Genomic DNA, 24,495 nt, shown 5'->3' on the forward strand with positions numbered 1-24,495 from the left:
AAAACAAAAGATAATTCATCATTATTGGTCAATTTGAAAAACTCTATAGAAAACAGTCAAGAGTCACTGAATTTTTTATTAAATAGTTATAGAGTTAGTGGAGCAAATATTACCTATAAAAAGCAGAAACTGGAGGTGAGAAAATATACATGGGGATTCTCACTAAATCATTAAATAAGGATTTCTAGGTGGATATTCTATCTCGCTACTACATCAAGCATTGATTATCTATATAAATACATTAGTAATTCTTTCATCTCAGCAAAGAATCAAATACAAGAGAAGAAAGTAAATTTTACAGATCTTCTTATCTGACAATTTCAAAGCTAAATTGTGTGTTTTAACTATATTTCTTCTCAACATCTTAAATATCCTTTTCCAAAAAATACTTATTTTTTCAATAATTAACATTTTGAGTTATGCTGCACAAAACCGATAATCTGAATACTAGAAATTTACTTACTTGCAATGGTGTTGATATTTTCTGGAATCCTATGAGAAAACAAAATTGCTGAAATAAACTTAAAAGGTGTCATAGGTCTGCCTTTTATCTCCCTTCATTTATTTCATTTTTCTGCAGACTTTTTGTATTTCATTGTGATAGTGGTTTACTATTGTACAATTATGTTTTTCTCACATATTTATAGACAAGGACTCTCAAGCATTGAATTGCATTGTTTGAAGGAAAGAAATTATAAGCTCAAATTAATAGGTAAAATATAGTCTCCCTCCTAAGAAAGGGACCTTGCATCAGTATAGTAATCTAACATCAATCTAAACAGCACAAACCACAGCCAACAAAAAAATCTATAAAATAACTGAACAATATATTTCAAAAGTATCAAGGTTGCAAAAGATAGGGACAATCTCAGGAACTCAGAGATTGAAAAAGAAACTAGAACATCACAAAATGTGCATTGTTGACGCCAATACAAGAAAGAGCCAGAGTACAAGTGAAAGAAACTAATGAAGTACTAAGTCTGCACTTCAGTTAACACTACTGTCAAGGTTAATTTTTTGCTTTGTATAATCCTTTAAAGATGCATTAACACATGAGGACAGATCGGACGAAGGTGTAAGAAAATCATTTCCTCATTCTTTAAGTTTTCTTTGAAAGACTAAATTATCCTGTAAGTATTTATTATTTAAACCTTTCAAGTACTATAAGGAATATGAAGTGCTTTTAAAATATAGAAACAATTTTATTTCACATAATAAAGCTTTTTAGACTTTTTGGGTTACTCTGTTTCTGCTTTCTCTGCTTTTCAAACTTCTTGGTTGTCAATTTTCTTGGTAGTGAAATAGGAGTAAAATAAATGGAAGAAATACTTAATATTTATGCATAATCTTATGAAATGCTTAGAGATAAAAAGAAAATGAAGAAACCTTGAGCAACCCAAAATTTTACCATTTAATGGTCCACTACCAAAAAGCACTCTCAATACAGAGTTCTCCTAACCCATTCTTTTTATCACAAAAAGAAAATAGCACTTAATTATAGTGTATATATTCTTGAAAATTTTTAATTTTCAATTTACTCATTTTACATGCTAATTGTAGCCCCTCCCTTGTCTCCACCAGGTTCCATTCTCCCTCCCTCATCTCTTCCCCCTCCCCCGGTCTTCAGAAAGGGAGAGTACTCCTCCCCTATCATGTGACCCCAGCCTATCAAGTCTCATATGGACTGCCTTTATCCTCTTCCTCTGTGGCCTGGCAAGGCCGCACCACAAAGGGGAAGTGATCAATGAGTGGGCACCAGAGCCCATGTCAGACAGAGCCCCTACTCGCCATATTATGGGACCCATAAGGATACTGGGCTGCCTACTACGGACTACATCTGAGCAGGGACTCTAGGTCCACACCATGCATGGCCCTTGGTTGGCCCATCAGTATCTGAACGCTGCCATTGACCCCGATTTGAGGTCCTCTGAAAGACTCCACCCTGTGGGGGATTGAAGCAGATCCTGAGACTCACAGCCATACTTTGGGGTGGGGCACAGGGAGTATTATAGAGAAGTTGGGGGATAGAAGGACCTGGAAGGGACAGGAACTCCAAAAGCAGACCAGTGGAAATGTTTAAATAAATGCAGGTTTGAGCAGAGACAGAAAGATAAGCTTTTTAAAAAATATTTAAACATTTCTGAAGTTTCTTCTATAACCTGAAAGCAAATTATCAAGGAATTTAGCCGTTGCTGAACCATTCTACAGTCACCAGTAATGACAAACTATGATTTCTCTCAATCCAGTAATTTTTTGGGTTTTCTACATCATGCATTGCTGACCTCTCAGAAGCCTACCTACTTTAAAAGCTTATCTTTTGTATCTCAACAACTTTTAACATTTTTAAAAGTGTAAATGTTTAAGAGTCATATTTATCGGGAAAATTTTTTTTGAGTACTCCGTAAAGCAAAAGCTCCTCTGGCCTCATCTGGATTTTCTGCTTTGGTTATTAATTATTTCTCTAAGCATTATTACTCTGGTTACTGATTTGATCCCAAAGACCTCCTGTATGTTCATGGGGAAAATCATGTTACTGTTTAGAAAGCACATCATGTTATAGGGAGCTTGAAAAAATATTTTTAAGTTCAATCCAGAAACCAAATCTTCAAGTAATGATTCTCAACACCACACAAAAGTATGTTACATGATCAGACTTACGTAATAGGAAAAATGGAGTGTCCAATCACAAGAAATACACATTGATTTATGCTCCATCTCTAGAAAATAATTTTAGTGTCATGTAATCCAAACAGATATGACCAAATTGTATCCCTTTCATGACATACACAGAGAGTTGTTTAGCTTAAATTTGTGATTTAAAATCAAAATTCAATTTTCTCACAATTTTTACATCTACTGAAACGGATCATTTAAAACTTGAAAAGTATTATATACTATGTATAAAGAGTTTGCAAATAGTACTTACTATGACAAAACAAAAGATTAAGAATACTGCAACTCAATTATGTTAGACAACATTTTTGACAGAAACATTTTGGCATTTTTATTTTATTTTATTATGTTGACAAGTCTATGGAAGTCTATTTTAATGTACTTACACAATGTACATTCATCAAGTTTCCCGTATACGGCACTATGCTCTTTTCTCACGTTGGCGTCCCCTTGTTCTCCTAGACTCCTAGTCTCTTCTGTTTTCATGACACTTATATCTGTATGACTTTATGAACCTGAATAAAATCTAGGACCCACAAGTAGGGCAAAACCTGCAACATCTTTTTGAATTTTATTTCATTCATTTAATTTGATTAAACTTTGTTGTATTCATTTTCCTGCAAGTGAGAAAATTTCATTCTTCTTCATGGATGAAGAAGTGCCTCTATGTTTCTAAGCTAAATTCTCTTTAATAAATCTCCTGAACCACAACTATCTCACTCTTTCTTTTCCCTTTTCTTTTTAATTTTTATAATATTTTGAAATGTATTTCATAGCAATAATGCAATATGAATTGAAAGTGATAGCAACAAACGATCATTGAAGAAGAAGCAAATCAGAAGCCAGAACAAACAGGAAGTGAAGTGAGTTGCCATAAGAAACCCAAATCAGTAAAGGCAGATAACTGAAGATAAGGGAGACAGAATGGGTCAACGAAAGCATTATAGATGTTTTTTATCATTTGAAAGATTCTTTGACAACAAGACAAGTAAACTCCTGGCAACACCTAGTGAGCCTCAGAGAAGATGATGAGCATCAAAGATCCTCCTTATCCTTCTTTGCTTAGTAATATGACCTTATTAGCCCTATCAAAAACTTAATTTTCAGTGACAGTAAAGTGTCCTGAAATGGTGAAAGGACTTCCCTTCCCCACAGTAACCCAAAATTTCTCAAATACATAAACTTAAATGTATATACTTACATGAAAAAATCTCTTGATTTCTTTTGGTTTTTTTTTTAAGCTCACATCAGTAAGTCCATTATTTTAATCATTTATATTCCTCTTCACTTGCAATTTCTTTCCTTCATACTGTCTCACCATGCTCAAAAAATCCAGTATTTTCAGTTCTCGCCATGTAAGACAGGATGACCTCAAATTTATAGCAACCAATCCTCCCATAAGTGTTCTGTGTATAGAAATGATTCAAACTAAGTAGGTTTCTATGTTTATATTTTTGTTTGATAAACTCCATAGACAATAATAGTAATAACCATGAAGCTATTTAATTCTTTTCTAAATTTATTTTTTTTATGTATATAGAAATCTATTGCATTTCCTTAGATATCAACACATATATAAAACAAGTAAGAACTATGCTCCAAACTGGTGTTAAGACATGAAGACAAAGTGTTTCCTTAATGATGCTTTTGTGCAAGGCTTGTTTACAAGTACTGCAGTGTTCAGAAGCAGATCTTTTAAAAAGTGATTGGGTAGTGATGTCTCTGATACATCAATGGAGTTACTTCTTTATAAATTAAAACTTTGGCATCATTATTGGAAGGAGGAGAGGAAAACAAAGACAGGGCTTTGTTACAAAAAGTAGGTCACTGGAGGAATGTGTTTTGCTTTGTCCATTCCTTTCTTTCTCTGCTTCCTGAATGCCACAGGTGCCCTGTCCCCTAACTTCCCTTCCCCCATGATAGTTCTTCCTAGTCACTGACCTACAAGCAATGGAGCCAGCCATCCACAGACTAAAACCATTAACCAAAAATCATTTCCATCTATTTATTGTTTATCTCAGATATTATCAAGTTGAGGAACATCTCACAGAAGATAGATTTTTATTTTCATTTTATCTAAGAAAAACCATTACTTGATTACTTTGTTCCCTCTTTCAAAACTGTGCCTTTATAAAACAGTAAGTTTACTTTATTGAACTAAACTCAGTGACATGATGATTGTATCCATGAATTAATTCTTACTTGTTTCAACTTCTGTAAAAAAAAAAAAAAAAATACTGAAAACTTGCCATCTTTTAAACACAATTGTGTTTCATAGTTCTTGGAACTGACAAGTCCAAAATCAAGGTGTATTTGCTTTCTGGTAAATATTTGTATGCTGGTCAGTAGCACTTTCTTGCACATGATGCATATTAAAACAAGTTTTCTGGGTTATTAACCTGCAAGGTCGTTACATCTAGACATAAGGACTTTTCCTCCATGATCTGGTCAGCTTCTACCGGCCTCATCACATACTATCTATTACCTTAGTGTTTAGGATTTCAACAACAACGCGGGTACAAATGTGTCAAGAACATAGCAGATGGTAACACATTATGCTATACAGTTATACTATGGCAAGTGCTAATCAGTGTGTTCAATTAGTTTCGCTTTTGATCATTTTGTTAAACTGAAATGTCAAATTATTTCATGTGGAATTTATGGCATCCTGATTGTTCTCATTTGCTTTTAAGCATAATTAAAGTTTAGGTTTCTGTTTCATAGTCAGAATCTTACCATCATTTTGTATTATGCTTGTAAAATAAGAGATGTCTTTATAACGATTCTTTTTTTTTTTTTCCATTCTTTAATTTTATTAATTTATTCATATTACATCTCGATTGTTAGCCCTTCCCGTTTCCTCCCATTCTTCCTTCCCATTTCTCTCCTTCTCCCCTCCCCTATGTCTGTGACTGAGGGAGACCTCCTCCCCCTATATATGCTCTTAGAATATCAAGTCTCTTCTTGGTAACTTACTATCCTTCCTCTGAATGCCATCAGGTCTCCCCATCCAGGGGACATGGTCAGAAAAGGGGCACCAGAGTTCATGTGAGAGTCAGATCTCACTCTCCACTCAACGGTGGAGAATATCCTGTTCGTCGGCTAGGTCTTGGTAGGGGTTCAAAGTTTACTGCCTATATTCTCCTTGGCTGGTGCCTTAGTTTGAGGAGGACCCCAGGATCCAGATCTGCCTGTCATAAAGTTCTTCTTGTAGGTTTCCAGGACCCTGTGGGTTCTACTATTTCCCCTTTCTTCCATGCTACTCTTGCCTAAAGTCTCAATCGGATGTCCTCTCCTCTGACCCACTTTCTTGGTAAGTAAAGATTTTCATGGTACGTATCCCTTGGACTAGTGTTTTGATATAATTCTTAATCTACCCTATATAAAGTGAAATAACTTTTCTGATATTTTTTTCTGATATTTATTATGAAAATATTATAATTATGTCTATGATAGATTTAACACTGTTTTTAGTGTTCACAATTTTAGCCATAGCAACAATTTTCTTTCTTTAAAATATATTCATATATTTAATACATATTTGTTAAACTATATTTAATGTATATTTTAATATTTATGTAAACAGCTTTATGTTTCAGATGATTTCATTCACATTATTTTACTAAATATTAATAATAAACATGCAAAAATGAAGCAATCTACTGACCAATATTTTCCTGTGTCTCCCCAACTACCACAAATTCAGTTTATAAAATTGAGTTAATAAGACTGAAGAAGTAGTTGATAAGCAACTATTAAAACAGGATATAACTATGTTTATGGCCCCAGGACTGAACACATCGACCTCCTGATCCTATTATTATGGGGATGAAGAGAAAGGATGTGGATTGTTATTCATTATTTTACAGAGTAAGTAATTTAATTATTTGTGATGCAGATTAAAAACTGACCAGTGCAACAAATCAATGATTTAGGCATCCTAAAATATTTCCTTCTTGAATTAAAATTAAAACTCTTTCCTCACTTATTAAAAAACGATAGAAACCATGGGCATTTATAGTATAAAAACTATATCAAAATCTTTTCCCAGCCTACATGTGTATAAATCAGGATAATGTTATATACAGAAACATGTCATCTCAATAATCTCTTTGATTTAAGGCATTTTTATTGGTTCTTATACTTTGTAACATTATGAAATACTAACTTCAAAGGTTCTTAAAAGGTTTCTAAATTTCTGGAATTAGGCTGATCTCACGTTTCTTCTGGTAGTTCATAATTCTATGCTTCAACATGGAACTCATTCACAGAGCTTACTTTGTCTTTTCTGCCAGAAAATATGTAAAGTGCTTGTTTTTTCTGTTTTCTTGTTGGTGGTGGTGTCTATGGGTTCAATTCAAGTAGCTGGTAGAAGACTTTCAACCTATATTTTTTATTTCTCTTTGTAAAACACAACCCAGGGGTCCTCAAATGTTGCCTTTAAATGGTCTATTAAATAGATTTTGAGAACCGAAAGGGAGGCAGGGTAGATAGCTTATAAGCACAGATACAGTCATTTAAATGTAACCGTTTAGGCACTGGAGAGGGCATTCAGTTTTTTGAGTACTTGCTGCTGTATGAAGCACCCACATTAGATGACCTAACTCCCTGTAACTCAACTCCATGAGATTAGAGCCTCTCTTCTCTTTCTCAGGAGCACTTAGACATCCAAAAACCAGTATGCACACACATACACATGCACATAAATGATAAAATAAATATCTGTGTATATTCACTTACAAGTGGAAGTTTTTGACTTCCAGATTAAAAAGAACTCTTGATCCTTATCACTGATTTATTGGCCTTAGTTTAGACAACTGATTAAAAAAAAAAATCTCTGACTTTACTAATGATTTGATCACGTCCCCTGGAGGGGGAGACCTGGTGGCACTCAGAGGAAGGACAGCAGGCTACCAAGAAGAAACTTGATACCCTATGAGCATATACAGGGGGAGGAGATCCCCCTCAGTCACAGTCATAGGGGAGGGGAGTAAGGGGAAAATGGGAGAGAGGGAGGAATGCGAGGATACAAGGGATGGGATAACAATTGAGACATAATATGAATAAATTAATAAAATATATTTTTAAAAAAGAAATAAATGTGAGGCACCAGAGTTCGTGTGAAAGTCATACCCCACTCTCCACTCAACTGTTGAGAATGTTCTGTCCATTGGCTAGATCTGGGTAGGGGTGTAAGTTTACCGCCTGTATTGTCCTTGGCTGGTGCCATGTCCCCTGGAGGGGGAGACCTGGTGGCACTCAGAGGAAGGATAGCAGGTTACCAAGAAGAAACTTGATACCCTATGAGCATATACAGGAGGAAGAAATCCCCCTCAGGAACAGTCATAGGGGAGGGGAATAAGGGGGAAATGGGAGGGAGGGAAGAATGGGAGGATACAAGGGATGGGATAACCATTGGGATGTAACAAGAATAAATTAATAAAAAATTTTTTAAAAAAAGAGATAAATGAACTGGCAATTGCTGTATTTTCATTTGTGTGACCAAATACTTGAAAAGAATTTACGTTAAAGGAGGTGGGCTCTTACCTGTGTCATTGTTTAAGGGATACAGCCCATTATGTAAGTGAGGCATGACAGAGTTCATAGAGGCATAAACACTGACTTAGACATGAACTGGGGAGCAGAGGGCCTGAAGAGGGGCAGGGCAATAACAAACAACTACTCTCTCCAGTACGCCTACCAACAAATGTTCTCCCACATCCCAAAATATTGCTACCAGATGGTGTTCAAGGAATTAAAAAAATGAGAGCAAGAAGAGATAACTTACATTGGAAACAGCAAAATCGTCTATGAAAAGAAGGTAGAACATTTAAAGAGGAGGAAAGGATATGTGGGGTTGAATCTCAATGCTACAGGTTATTTGAAAGTCTACTCTCAATAAAGTTTCCCAAATTCTCTTTGTTACAAAAGCCAGCATTTGCTTCCTGCCTTTGTCTTACAAGTTTTCTTCTACATCCATAGAAACACACTCCTGAACCTCCCCTCTCTCACAGACTAGTCCTTAAGTATAAGTGCTTTATTAATTCACATTATTTGCATCCTTTTAAATTTCACTGGCCACCTCAGCTTCTCCCCTCAGCTTCAGTCATCACCTTTTTGTCCCCTGGCAACACATTTGGGCCTGAAACTGAACCCATGAACTCCAGAACAGAATCATCTAGTGCTGCTATCTCCAGTTCAAAGCCCTACTTCCTTGATGCCCATCCTGCCTCAGTCCTTAGACTCCCCCACTACAGATACCTGATTTCACATATGGAGATTTCTCTTCAGAAATGTTACTTTCCTGTCTGGAGAGATGAATCAGAGGTTAAGAGAAATTGTATTTCTTGTAAAGAACCCAAGTTCAATCCCCAGTATCTACATGGCAGGTCACAAACACTTGTAACATTACTTCCAGGAGATCTGATGGCCTATTATAACCTCCAAGGCACCAGGCACACACGTAGTACACACATGTAGTCAAAACACACAAAATAGTAAAAAAAAAAAAAAAAATCTAAGTCTAAAAAAGTTGACTTCCTCTATCTTAAGATATCAGAGTAAATAAACATATTTTATAGAAGCTGCCAAGGAAATGTTGACTTACAAATTGAAAATCCCTTATTATTTTCCTGATACATCAGCTGATCAAAGAACACTGGAGGCATTTTTTTTTTTTTTTTTTTTTTTTTTTTTTTAGATTTTCTAAGTACATTATTAAAGAAGCATCACTGGTCCTTTTTTCGCACAGTATATATCCAAATGCCAAAAATAGAATCACAATACTAATTTCATGATCACTATGCATTGTTATATATAAAGCATTGCTATCTTTTCACAAATTGAAATGTTTATTTTCTCCTTAAACCTTTACTTGTCTGACTTGTTAATAGTTTTAAGGATGATGAAAAGGAGTCCCTTACCTTGCAGTTTCTTAACCTTGAGAAAATACAATTCCTGGAATTGCAGCTAGTGGAAGTGATGTGTGGGTTCCCTAATAATCCACCCTCCCCTCTTTCCTGCCGAACTATAAGTCTAGTCCAAATATGCTATAAGATTAACATGCACAGCTAACAAATACAAGTATGTCTGCTGATATTTTTTGTAAACCTTACACTGACAGTCACAAAGAGGAGATCTGAACTGGAAATTCCTGAAGAAGCATTATTCACACGAATTTCCCTTCTCTCGGTTCTAAGATACTTTTTTTTTCCTTTTGTTTGTAAGAATTTCTTCCTTTGATTTCCATCTCTACCCTTCAAACTCTCCTACAGCCCCCTAATTGGTCTCTTTAAAATTCATGCTATCTTTTTCAATAATTATTGTTACATATATAGAGATGAGATAGAAATTATGTAGACATAGAGATAGATAGACAGATGGATATAGATAAAGAACAAGTCTAAATACAGCTTCTTTAGTGTTGTAATTTTATGAGTGTTTTGCATTTAAGGCTGCGGTTGGATAACTAACTATTGTGCTCTTCTGTGAAGAAGACCATGGCTGCTAATCTCTGCCTTCCTTATTTGCCTGTAGTTCGTAGTGTAAGCATCAGGTATTAGGGACTTCTCCCCAACCACTTTGGCCTGTCTCTTGTTGTCATTGTTTAGTTCCTATTTAGATAGGCATATTGAGAGACTTTAGGACACAATGCCACAGCAAATTCCCTGGTCATTTTGTTCTTGCAATTCTTTTTCATCCTTTTCCTCAGTGTTTCTGGAGCTTTTGAGGAAGCGAAAGGTTTTACAGATGTATCCACTGGGACTGGGCTTTACAACTTTCATTTTGATCTGCTGTGATTCTCTGCAACAATCGCCATTTGTTGCAAAGAGAAGTTTCATTTCTGAGTGGTGAGGACTACACTTATATATGGGCAGTGGGACAAATTCTGAGACCACTTTTGCTTGCTTGTTTCCCTTCTGATTACTGTTCTACAAACTTCTGACTCTTTCAATGCAGATTATAAGCAATGATGTTTCAGGCTCCATCTTTTCTTTTAGAAAGTCCCACATCCTGTGGCATTCAAGAATTTGTATCTTCATTTTATAAGAAACAATGAGAATATCTTCATGTACTGCCGCATAGATACATCTTGTTAAAAGCGAACATTGTATTATTGGTGTGTTATACTGAAGTTTACATATACACAGAGGTGTTTTTATTTCTGTTCAGTAGCCTGACATTTGGATTTGCTCATCATTAACCTATTGCCTGTCTATTTTAAACAAGCTGTCTAACACTGTCCTTTGTGATACTGGGCCTGGCCCTCTGCCAACTTTATTTCTATTTGGCCTGCTAGCTTTCTGTTACATTCTGAAGTGAAGGGCACTAACGGGAGATACAAAGTAAGTAGCAGGATATAATAGCAACCCTCAGTTCTTTTCAATATCTTTAGAACCAGTGTCATATCAAATACACAGAATCAGTAGCAGCAGGAGGATCCATCCTCCAAGGGATGTGTTTCAGCTACATTGAGCTTTTCTCACAGGATTCCACATTGCTAGTAATGTAGGCTTTTCCCAAGTTGTAGCAGCTATGTTCTGGCTTTTACACACATTCATCTCTGTGTATCTGCATTCATAGGGTAGACATGTTATTGTTAAAACTCACAATAATTTTTTTAATTCTTACTAGAACTCTGGCTGATGTAAAGAAAGACCTAACTTTGCAAATGGTTATTAGTTCAAAAATTCCTGACTGGGATAAAATTTATTTTCAAAGTAGGCATAATTTGGATTTAGAAATCCAATTATTTCAAGGTGGAGATGCTACATGCTGAATGTCCATTGATGTGTAGCACTCTGCTAAGAGCTTTTTAGCAGCTGTATGAGTGAAGAAACTGGAATGCCAGAGTCTTTGTACTTTACATGTGCAGAAACTAAGCATAGGGGGATTAAATCACTTCTATAAAACAGAAAGCATGTGGAAAAGTGAGGGTGGAAGTCTAGTTCTCTCTAATTACAAAGTCTGTTATTATGTCTCCCAAGGAAGAGACTATTAGGGCTGAAAGAAAAAGTATCGGTGTTCTTAGTAAATGTCACATAAGGAAAAAAGAAGAAAAAGAAGAAGAAGAAGAAGAAGAAGAAGAAGAAGAAGAAGAAGAAGAAGAAGAAGAAGAAGAAGAAGAAGAAGAAGAAGAAAGGGAAAAAAGTTGTCAGAATGAAGAGACACATCACCATGAAGTGTCTTTTAGGGCTAATAAGGGGAAGTCTGTAGGAAATATAGGACTAGTGGTCTTGAAGTTGGTGATAAACTTGAAAAGCATATTTATATTTTCTAATTTTATAAAATATCAGAAGAAATAATCATAGCATTTCACAGGTAAGCTCTATCTCCATGTTTATTTTACATGATATTTGTCTCAACATATTAAATATATGTAACAAGTTTGGAGAAGCAAAGAATTTACCATTGGATCCCTGAGCACAAGTTGAAAATGCAATGCATACACTTGATATTAAAGATGAATGTTTTATTTAGGACACTTATTTGAGATAATTTAAAGAAGCATTGTTATATTAAAATAGTTTAGTTATTTCTATAACAAATTTATATTCTTTCATAAAAGATGGTAAAACAGAAATAATTTAATTTGTAATGGTTTTTTCAGTTATATAGAAACCAGAATCTATGATTGATTTATCTTGTAAAGCATCGTAATTTGATGTTAAATAGTGGTTAAATTACTGTTATTAATTAGAATTAGAAACTAAATTTCATTTTATAATACCAGTGGATAACACATTTGTGCAGCTCCTACTGTGATCAATAATTGTAGAGAAAAAGAACGGCCTGTAGGGCAGACGAAGTGGTCAGAAATCTTCTTATATTCCCCTGCATACATGGTTCTGAGGAAAAAATAAAAGGGAGAAATATTCTAAGTATGTTTTAATCTCAAAATAATAAAAAAATTTTAAATTAAATAAAAAATAAAAATAAATAAAAACATCATGAAATTAGAGGGACTAAACTTTAATTTGAATAAGTGTCTTGGATGAGGTTGAATTTTATAATAATCATAGTAGCCATATGGAACTTGCAAGGATAACACTTAAAAACAATGATATCTTTGAAAAAGCGTGTCATCAGAGAATGACATTGCATAGCAAATATTAGTCACATTTAGAAAGTTGCTTTTTACTCTCACTGAATTTTCACATATACATATACATATAAGGAAAGTAGCTCGTTTATTTTGTTGGTTAGTTTGATTTATGGTCCCTATAGTGAATTTTCCAAAGATTATGAAGACAAGTCTGTATTTCCTTTACATCTTCTTCATCTTGATTATAGTTAAACTCTTTCTAAGAGAGCAATGCATTGTAAACTCTTAGAGATACTAACACCAAATTCAGAATGTAAAGAAAAAATAATCACTCAGCACTCATATGAGTTCAAATTTTATCTCTTTGTCAAATCTGTTTAAGAACTATCAAAACAAGTTTGTAAGCCATCCTGTATCTGCTAACACTTTGTCAAAATTCCTAGTGTTCAGCTGACCCTTGCATATATTTACTTATTTCTAGATTATCTCCACATATCCAAGATATTAGTCAGATTTATTATCCTCATTTCCTAAAGCCATCTAAAATGAAGGCATATGTTACAAGTTAATATAGAAGGTTTCTCCATGATAAATATTTGTGAGTGAGTAAAGAAAAAAGCTAATTAATGAAATATACAAATATTTGCCTATTCGAGTACAAAGAACAAACTATTCTAATGCTAATTAAAAATTAAGTCAAATACACATGGGAATGGATAATGACAAGAGCACAGAAGACAATTACTCTAATGCCATAACTTTATTGTTTAAAAAATACCTTTTAAGTCATTAATAATTTCTAGTAAATTAAGCACCTTCAATATTCAACTATGTTGTTTAATTACCTAGGCTCAATATCCCTAGTCATACAAAGAGCAGAAAACCAGCCTTAATTGTTCTGTATATCACTCACACCTTATATATTCATAATTTTAGGGCTATATAATGCTTGTGAGAAATCATATATCTTAAAAACAAAACAACCTGACACTGACATTGGATCAGACCTAACAAGGTTCATTCCTTTCAGCATACTGGACACTGACATCCTCCATCCTTCATGTTCCAGCACCAAGTGCTTTGGCTGCTTTTCCTCATCAGAACAACACAGCTCCCAGGACAGCTTCAAAGAAAGCTTCCAATGGCAATTGGTCCAGAATTTTAGACTGTCCCACACAGGACTCTAATTAAGCCTGTAATTTCTCAACATTTAGAAACTGCACTACAAATGCTATTCCTAGCTTCTTTAACCATTTCCCCATTTTATTTGGGCCCCTACAAAGGTATTATCCATTCTAAATCAGCCGGAAGAAGCCTTAATAGAATGATGCCCCATTTCCATTGAGGGGAGTCCTGTAGGTTTTCATTGTTTTCTAGGGCTATAAAGGTTTATTTTCAATAGGAGTTGGTTAAAAGTTATTACTGGTCTTATTTAGAGAGAAAACAAGATTGGACTCAGGGATGACTCTCTTTTCCTTTATCTTACATTCTTAGGTTTTTTTTTTTTTGTATATAGATGCAAAATAAGTTTAATTTTAGATACAGTGGTATAGAAATCAAAAGTAAGATTATCCTTCAGACACATTATATGTATATATATATATATATATATATATATATATATATATATATATATATATATATATGTATTTCTACTCTAATGTGAAGTATTGTACCCATATAACTCAATTATATTACAATATTTACTTCCAATACTTTGAAAGTGCTAATTGACTGACTTATAGAGAGTTTTGGGTGACTATTCAGGTAGCAAACTGTCTCTGTCATCTTCTCATTTTGGAAGCTATTAACCTACACTCTCTGTATACTCAGGTAATCAATTTTATTCCTTCCCAAGTCTCTGATGGGGTTGAAGACCAGGTAGTTTAGTTTTCCAATTAAGCTTAGTTGTTTAGGGGTTAAGATGTTTTTAGGTCTAGATAGATGTTTTAAGTTGATAATGATGAGATGATAGATACTGATTTACATTCAGAATTTTAGATGCACTAAGATAGGAATGATATTTTCTTTAATGGTACCAATTACAATTAGCCAAAACACTAAGAATGTAACATTTGTATGATTTCTCATTGTGTTCTTGTTCTTCTTGCTATAAGTAGTTTATTGTATATATTTTAGTAATATAAATGTATATAAAAAGGAAAAAAGCTATTTATTGAAATACAGAAATATTTGCCTATTGGAGTACAAAGAACATACTATTCTAATGCTAATTATATATTAAATCAAATACACATTGGAATGGATAATCACAAAAGCACAGAAGACAATTACTCTAAATGCCATAATTTTATCATTTTAAAATATACCTATTAAGTAAGTAATAATTTCTAGTAAATTAAGCACCTTCAATATTCAACTATGTTGTTTAACTACCCTGGCTCAACATCCCTGGGCATCAGAGAAATGCAAGTTAAAATGACTCTGAGATCCCATCCTACACCAATCAGAATGGCTAAGATCAAAACCTCAAGTGACAGCACATGCATGGGCGGATGTAAAGAAGGGGGAACACTCCTCCATTGCTGGTGGAAATGCAAACTTGTACAACCATTTTAGAAATCAATCTGGTGCTTCCTTAGGAAATTGGAAAAAAAATCTATTCACTCCTGAGCATATATCTGAAATATGCACCATCATAAAACAAGGACTATTAGAGAAAGGGAGAGGGGATAAGGAGGGGTGGGGGGGGGGAAACTGTCAAACAAGGAGGTAACTCATTTTGCTAATCCCATTACATGAGAATATCTCTCAGACTGGCTGAGACATGAACGTCCAGGCATAGACAATGCTTCTTATTGGTTACAGAATACCTATGATTTATTATTAGATGCCACTCTTCTTATAGCATGAATGAAGACTTATGGATGTCTTTACTCAGGTCACTCAAAGAGCAGAGAACAAGCCTTAATTGTTCTGTGCATCACACAGAACTCACACATTTGTAATATTAGGACTGTATAATGCTTGTGAGAAGTTATATGTTTTCAGAACAAAAGAACCCGACATTGACTGGATCAGACCTGACAGGATTCATTTCTCTCAGCATGCTGGACCATGACATCCTGCACCTTTTGTGTTCCAGCACCAAGTGCTTCAGTTGCTGTTCCTCATCAGAACAGGGTCTCTCCCAGGACAGCTTCAAAGAAAGGTTTCAATTCTAATTGATCCAGCAATTCACATTGTCCAATACAGGATTTTAATTAAGCCTGGAATTTCTCAACATTTAGCAACTGCACCACAAATGCTATTCTTAATTTTTTTAACCATGTCCACAATTTGGTTTAGGACCCTCCAAAGGTATTATTTGTCCCAAGTCACCCTGAAGAAACCCTAAGAAAATGATGCCCCATTTCCATTAAGGGCGTTGGGGTAGGAGTTTGTTGCTTTCGTGGGCTATAGATGTCTATTTTCAATGGCAGTTGGTTATGTTATTATTGGTCTTATTTAGAGAGAAAACAAGGTTAGACTTAGGGATATCTCTTTTTTCCTTTGCTTTCTTAGGTTTGGCGATAGCAGTTGAAAAGAAAGAAGAATGTAGAAATATAAATACTAATATAAAGTATTGTTCATATACAACTCAAATATAATACAAGGTTTACTTCCATTACTTTGAAAGTACTATTGCAGGCTGCTTAGGATAATTAGGAAATGCAAGTTAATTGTTAGTTGATCAAATAATGGTCATGCCAATTCCTAGTATATTTTTATCACAATATTATACATCCTAGGTTTAACAGATAGATATGATACTATATATAGACAAAGTAAAATAAATAAGGTCTTAAAAATCCTCAGGGACCTACAGAATATGGTATTTAAAGATGTTTTTATTACTTTAAAGATACATGGATAATAAGACAGGTTAACTACCTCAAAGAAGATGATGAACATCAATGTAGATGGCTTCTACGTGGCAAACCAACCACTGGGCAAAAAGTTCTCATGGCTGCTACAGACAGAATTCTTCCTAAAATAAGCAAGCTTGAAGGCAGGCAGTTGACAGTCAAACTCTGCCAAGACAGGGTACGCAAGTCCTCAATAGTTCCAGGCTCACAAATATGTCTGTCAGATATACTGGGACAGAAGGCTGAAAATGATACTCCAATGTTATAGAGAGTTTTGGGTGACTATTCAGGCAGGAAACTCTCTCTGAAAGGATCTTATTTGTAAGCCGCTAACCTGCACTTCCTGCCTACTCAGATAACTTTTTTCCTTCTAAAGTCTTGATGGAGTTGAAAACCAGATAGTTTGGTTTTACAATTAAGCTTAGATTTCTAAGGGTTAAGATGTTTTTTGGTCTAAATAGATGTTTTAAGATGATAAAGATGAGTTATGATAGATATTGATTTACGTTCAGAATTGTACATGCACCAAGATGGGAAATATGTTTTCTTCAAGGTTGCCAACTACAAAAAGCAAAAACAATATGAATATAACATATATATATAATACCTGATTGATCCGTGGTTCTTCTTGCTGTAGGCAGTTTATTGTTTATGTGTAATAATATATGTAAAAAATAATAATAAAATAAAGTAATTGTATACTTCCTTCTTATGAGAAAATGTGATTATATACTAGTAATGAATCTCTTCTTATTAACAAGTACCATGAGTTAGAGGAGATGAAACACTTTATTTGGATGAGCAAGGAGGTACTCAGCTGTACCTGAAGCATGACTGAGAAATGATTTTTATGCAACTAGACTTGGACTAAGGTCTTCTTAAAATTCTGAGGAAAGGAGATAGGGGCACATGTACTGTTGTAATAGGACACTCTGACCAAAAGCACCTCAGTGGAGAAGGATTTATTTGGATTACATATTCACCCTTAAGTGAAATTGGAGCATGATATTAAGGCAGAGATCATAGAGGAACTCTGCTTCATGACTTGCTCTCTGCTCACACTCGAGAAGCTTTCATACACTGTTCAGATAAATAAAAGATGTGGGCTCTTCAACATGAATGAACAAGATAGACACTTCTTCATAGATATACCCAGAGGTGAATTTGATATGAGAAATCTCTCATTTGTGACTTCCTTCTCAGATAAATTTTGACCAATGTTTCTCAACCTGTGTGTCATGACCCCTTTGGGGTAAAATGATCCTTTCATAGGGGCCACCTAAGACCATTAGAAAACGCAGATATTTACATTATGAATTATAGTAGTAGTAAAAGTTACAGTTATGAAATAGCAACAGAAATGATTTTATGGTACGGGTCACTGCAACATGAGGACCAGTATTAAAGGATTACAGTACTAGGAAGGTTTAGAACCATTGCTTACATTATGGCAAGTTGAAAGTTATATCTTATTAACACAAGGGAGATTGCAAGAAACAAGAAAATACCCAACAGCATACAATGAATTTGTGTGACTTTTTCTAAAAGCGAAAGTCTTCTCTCCAAGATTTCTGTCAACAGTGGTCAAACAGGAATGCCACTGCTCTGATTCTTCCAGGTAAGTGGCATGTCTAAACTATGACATCTGCTCACTGATGCTTTCTCAATTAATCACTCTCTAATTTTGAATGTTCTTGTTAGGCTTACATATCTCAGTACTTCCTCCTTAAAAGCAAAACGGCACAGTTAATCAACCATCAAGAAGTTTGGCAAATAACATATTTGTTGCCATTAATAAATCAAGCAATTGGCTAGATCTGGGTAGGGGTTTAAAGTTTACCGCCTGTATTGTCCTTGGCTGGTGCCTTAGTTTGAGCGGGACCCCTGGGCCCAAATCTGCCTTTCATAATGTTCTACTTGTAGGTTTCTAGGACCCTCTGGATCCTTCTACTTTGCTACTCTCCCAGTGCTTCTCTCATGTAGAGCCCCAATAGGAAGTCCTCCCCTCTGTCCCAGTTTCCTGGTGAGTGAAGGCTTTCGTGGGACATGCCCTGGGGCTAGTATGCAGATATAAGTGAGTATATACCATTTGAGTCTTTCTGCTTCTGGGTTAACTCACTCATTATGATCATTTCTAGCTCAATACATTTGTCCACAAATTTCAGAAATTCCTTGTTTTTTATAGCTGAGTAGTATTCCATAGTGTATATGTACCACAGTTTCTTTATCCATTCTTCTACTAAGGGACACTTAGGCTGTTTCCATGTTCTGGCTATTATGAATAAGGTTGCTAGGAACATGGTTGAGCAAAAAACCCTTACCTAGATCTAGCCAATGGACAGAACATTCTCCACAGTTGAGTGGAGAGTGGGGTATGACTTTCACACGAACTCTGGTGCCTCATATTTGACCATGTCCCCTGGAGGGGGAGACCTGGTGGCACTCAGAGGAAGGATAGCAGGTTACCAAGAAGAGACTTGATACCCTATGAGCATATACAGGGGGAGGAAATCCCCCTCAAGAACAGTCATTAGGGGAGGGGAATAAGGGAAAAATGAGAGGGAGGGAAAAATAGGAGGATACAAGGAATGGAATAACCATTGAGATGTAACAAGAATAAATTAATAAAAAATTAAAATTAAATAAATAAATCATACAAATTTAAACAATGAATTAGTTTCATTTTCATACAGTATGTTATGTTTTTTGACGTATAAACTTCCAGTTGACCAATATACTATGTTAATTGTATTTCTCTCACAACATTAAAGTTTGAGTAAAAAGATAGTATTCTGACTAGATTTTGCTTGATACTTGACTACATCTAAGAGGTTCAGATGTAATTAATCTTTTGTTCTCACTTGGCCTGACTAATAATTTTACCAAAATTTTGGTTAGTTCATATAAAGCTTAAGATCTAGTTCCTTCCTGAAAGGAACAGTGTGATATTATAACAGAAGAAAACAAGAGAGGAAAGAACAAGTACCTGTCTGCAGGCATGTAGCCATTATTTAACCACTCTAAGATGCAAGGAAATTATTTTCTGAACACTAGAAAATAAACAGCACCTAAACTGTGTTCATTGTGGTAGTTGAAGGTACTTTTTATAATGTTTGTTTTAATGGAGAAAACAAAATATTATCACAGCAGCTTTATCTGAGGGACTTGCTTCATTCAAAAACTTCTGTGGAGTGCGATGTGACGACATTGCTGTGTTTAAGACAATTATGTGAGCATAAAGATTATGTTGTAATTAATGCAAAACATTTTACCACAATGTAGAGTCGTCTTTCTTTCCTCTTGTCCCTTTGAAAGTAGAAATGCAGGACAAAGCTCTAGTAAAAATTTCAAGTAATAAGATTGTTCTGAGAGACAATACAACAATTTAGAAGGAATTTAGTTCTCTATAGGCATACGAATACAATACAGTCCCAATATATAATACTTTTAGATTTCCCATATGTTTAATAACTATCAACATGTTTAATTTTGTGGTATGTTTCTTAGATATCGTATATTCTGTCCTAATCCAGTCTAAATCAATAGAACTGAAAACAGTTATTATATCAGGGTGATTGTAATGTAATACAAATTGAAAGCAAGGTGATAAATTGCCTTATTGCCATTGTTAGAATAAATAAATTCTACATAAGGCAAACAGAATAGCAGCCAAAGAAATGGAAGGTATTTATCTAGATGAAAAATGCTGCAGAGGTAAAATTAGCATTGGATCTTTAAGAGTCTAAGTGGATTTCATGGTGTGTAAGATGCCTAAGATTCTACTCACAAGGTTACAAAAAGTCATAGGAGCTTCATCAAAATCAACGAGGACAAGCTTGGTAAGCAACGCATTGCTCTTGGTGAGCTATCATGAAGGCTTGTGACTTGTGAAACCAAAATACAGGCCTGTATTTCTACATGAGGGGTGAGCTGAGTGAGAATGACCTCATAGGCACATATATCTGAATGCTTTTGCAGTTGTTGAAATTATTTTGGTTAAGTGTGGTTTTTTTAGGAGGTGTGTTACTGGAGCTGGTCTAGAAGGTTTCAAAATCACAAGTCACCATTGCCTTTAGCCTCAACACCAACATCTCCCTCTTCCTTCACCACCACTACCATTCGCCAGATTTGTAACTGTTGCCTCAGTGTATAATCTCTCAGATACAGCACTATGCCCTGCTGGCTGCTTTCACGCTCCCTTATGTTATGCTTCCTGCCATGATTGTCATGGATTCACTCTCTAAAACTTCAAGCCAATAAACTCTTTCATAAGCTGCATGGTTATGGTATCTTAGCACCTCAGTAGAGGAGAAACTAAGACAACATGGTGGAAACAGAATAGAGTACATTAATAATAGTTATTCTTCAATTCACTTAAGGGCTTTCCTTATGGAATTTCTTTATGTAACTTTGAGCTCTGTATACACAGTAGTGAAAAATTCAAAGTCCTTGCATGCAGAGAGTCTCTTTGCAATAAAAGCATATTTAATTCTCTTCTGGGACAGAATGGCTATGTCATTTGACAGAACTCCTCACTGTTACCATAACAGCGTGATTGCATTGATACCTCACTATTACCTACCATCTTAGTCAAAGGTTCACATTTTAATGTAACTCGAGTTCTATATTGCTCTATCCCAAAAGAGCTAGTTGTTTAACCTTGAAACTTTAAAAATAAAAGAATAATTGAAGTAAGATACACGTTACAAACTAGAGATGTGTTCACAATCCAATGATTTTAATCCCCTGATAAAAATCAAGCAGCATTATGGAATTGTAGGCAATAATAAACTCATACTTGCTAGAAATTTGGAGAAAGAATCTGTTATTATTGAGAGCATAAATTCAGCTTTGGCTTATGTAAACAGCCCAGTTAATATGTATGACCTTCTTCCTTTGTTTCATGAGATTTCAGTGAAGGTTCTTGTTTTGTCATAGAAAAAATGTTTTTTTAAATATAATTTTGATAATGCTAAACTGTAACTAATATTTTATCACCAAAACACCAAATTGTATTCAATTTATTAATCATCTTAATAGTTTAACATGATTTGAGCTATAAAAACTAAGAATTGCTAATTTTTTTCTTTGCTGCAGTTGTATAACAGAAATATTAAACTATAGTTTGCGGCTCCCTCCCGACTAGATAAATGGTTTTGAACCAAGTCATAAACTTCAGATGACTGAGCATCTCAGTTCACTAAAATATTTATGTATGGCTTTAAACATTCTATAAAAATACCAACAACAGTTCCCAGAACTCTTCTGACAATTTAAAGGTTTACATGCCAGTTGCTTTGGGATGTTTTAAGTAAACTTTTTTGTAACCATACGAGTTGCTTATTTCATACAGGAGCCATAAGCCATAGTGTCATTCACATTAATATATCACAGTGCACTACCAGCTTGCACACTGTGCAGTTAAATAGTCATAATACATGTAACAGTTTAAAGTTGCTGTACATATCATCCATTGACTGAAATCTAAGACCATCATTGTTCTGCAGGTCACCATGTAATTTAAGGAAAGATACTAATTATAACTATAACAGCTGCCAATCATGAAGCAAGCTTCTACAGTCACAAATATAATTGAGATCTTTATCTTAAAGAAAGTAAAATCATATTTATCATTTGATATTTTGAATCAGCTATATGAATAAAGATGTGTAATTTATTGTTTTATGCTTAAAATATGTTTTCCTGGATACATTCATTGGTTGCTTCTTATTTAGGACTCCTTAGTATATCCACACAACAGGAAACAGCTTCAAATAAAATATATAAAGTAAGCATGGAAATGTTTTAAATACATTTTAAAATGAGCATAATTAACAAATTATTACTATACATTATGTTTTATATTTAAGACTTACTTTCTTTGCAATAATTTACTGAATCTCACTATTATATTTTACATTTTGAAAAATCTTATAAACAAAAAGTCCATTTTGTCCACGGAGGCCATTAATATATAAGGCTCTAGATGAAGGCCTGAGATCTTTTATTCAAATACCAGCTTTACCATCTGCAAGCTGAATAACCTCAAGCAATCTTTTAAAATTTAGGAATACTGGTTTTCTTCTTTGAAAATAGAATCCTGCCTACTTCACAGGGAAATATGAGATGCAAATATGTTAATTTATACCAAAGTACTTTTACCTTCCATGCTCATGGGAAAAGTAAGTTATTAATACTGGTACTCTGTTGCCATAAAATATTTGTGCATCAGTGGAGAGAGATCATATGCAAATGAAGAAGCAAGGACAGTCCAACTCATCTTTACTTACTGTTCTAGAAGCTGCATTTTCTCATCAATTGTGATCCCATTTCTTTGGTACATACATCTCTGGGCAGTCATTGTATGTTAGTATTGTCAGAGAGCTAAGTAAGTTGACTTTGAAGGCTCTACATGATTCTGCTTAGAAACTTCAGTTCCAAGAACTGAGGTGGTAGACTCTGATCTGTTTCCTGAATTATATTTTCAAGCATTCTATCAAAGGAATAACAAAAATGCTTAGAAAGCACACTGGATTGTTTTATGTCACCTTGACACAAGCTAGAGTCATCAGAGAGAAGGGAGCCTCAACTGAGAAAATATCTACATAAGAATAGGCTGTAGTCTTCACTTACCAGGAAACTGGGACAGAGGGGAAGGCTTCCTATTGGGACTCTAAATGAGAGACACATGGGAGAATAGAAAAATAAAAGGATACAGAGGGTCCTAGAAATCTACAAGTAGAACAATATGATAGGCAGATTTGGGCCCAGGGGTCCAGCTCAAACTAAGGCACCAGCCAAGGACAATACAGGAGGTAAACTTTAAACCCCTTCCCAAATCTAGCCAATGGTCAGAATATTCTCCACAGTTGAGTGGAGAGTGTGATATGACTTTCTCATGTACTATGGTGCCTCACATTTGACCATGTCCCCTGGAGGGGGAGACCTGGTGGCACTCAGAGGAAGGACAGCAGGTAGCCAAGAAGAGACTTGATACCCTATGAGAATATATAGGGGGAGGTAATCCCCCTCAGTAACAGTCATAGGGGAGGGGAATAATGGGAAAAGGGGGGGGGGGGGAGGAATGGGAGGATACAAGGGATGGGATGAACATTGAGATGTAACAAGAATAAATTAATTAAAAAAAAGAAAAAAGAAAAAACAAAAAAAAGAATAGGCTGTAGGCAAAAATGTGTGGCATTTTATTAATTTCTGGTTCATAAAAGAGGTCTGCCAACTGTTGGTTGTGCCACACCTGGCATGGTAGTCTTGGGTCTATAAGAGAACAGGTTGAGCAAGCCATGGAGAACAAGCCAGTAAGCAGTACCCGCTCACCGGCTCTGTATCAACTCCTGTCTTCAGGTTTGCCACTTGTTTCTTCACTACTTTTGACGACAAATTGTTATTTGGTATGTAAGTCAAATAAACCCTCTCTTCCCCAACTTGCTTTTTTATTTATTATTATTAGTAGACGTATTGGTTATAATGTTTCATAGTAGTAATAAAAGCTGTGACAATGACAGAAACTGATAGGAAGTTGTCAGCCCATCTTCTGTTTACCACCACCAGTTTTCTTTTTCTACCCTGTTTCCCATTGCTGAAAGAAGACACTCTTTGTGCATGATTGAGTGCTCCTTTGCTTCTGTCTGCTCCCTTATCCACATTGGCTTCTGAGACTCCTAGGAGACATACTCTCAAAGTTCCTCTACTTCTTTCAGTCGTCCTGCCCATTTTCTACGATGATCCCTGAGCCTAAGGTGTGAGGGTTATATTGCAGTTGTAACTTTTGGGACTGGGAGACACAAATCTGACTTTCATTCTACTCGAAGGTGCAATATAAGCTTCTGAATTAGGAAAGCAACTGACATTGGTATCTGGTCATGCTACGTATGAACTATAACAATCACC

Source organism: Acomys russatus, chromosome 15 (genome assembly GCF_903995435.1).
Source record: "Acomys russatus chromosome 15, mAcoRus1.1, whole genome shotgun sequence".
Taxonomy (NCBI): Eukaryota; Metazoa; Chordata; class Mammalia; order Rodentia; family Muridae; genus Acomys; species Acomys russatus.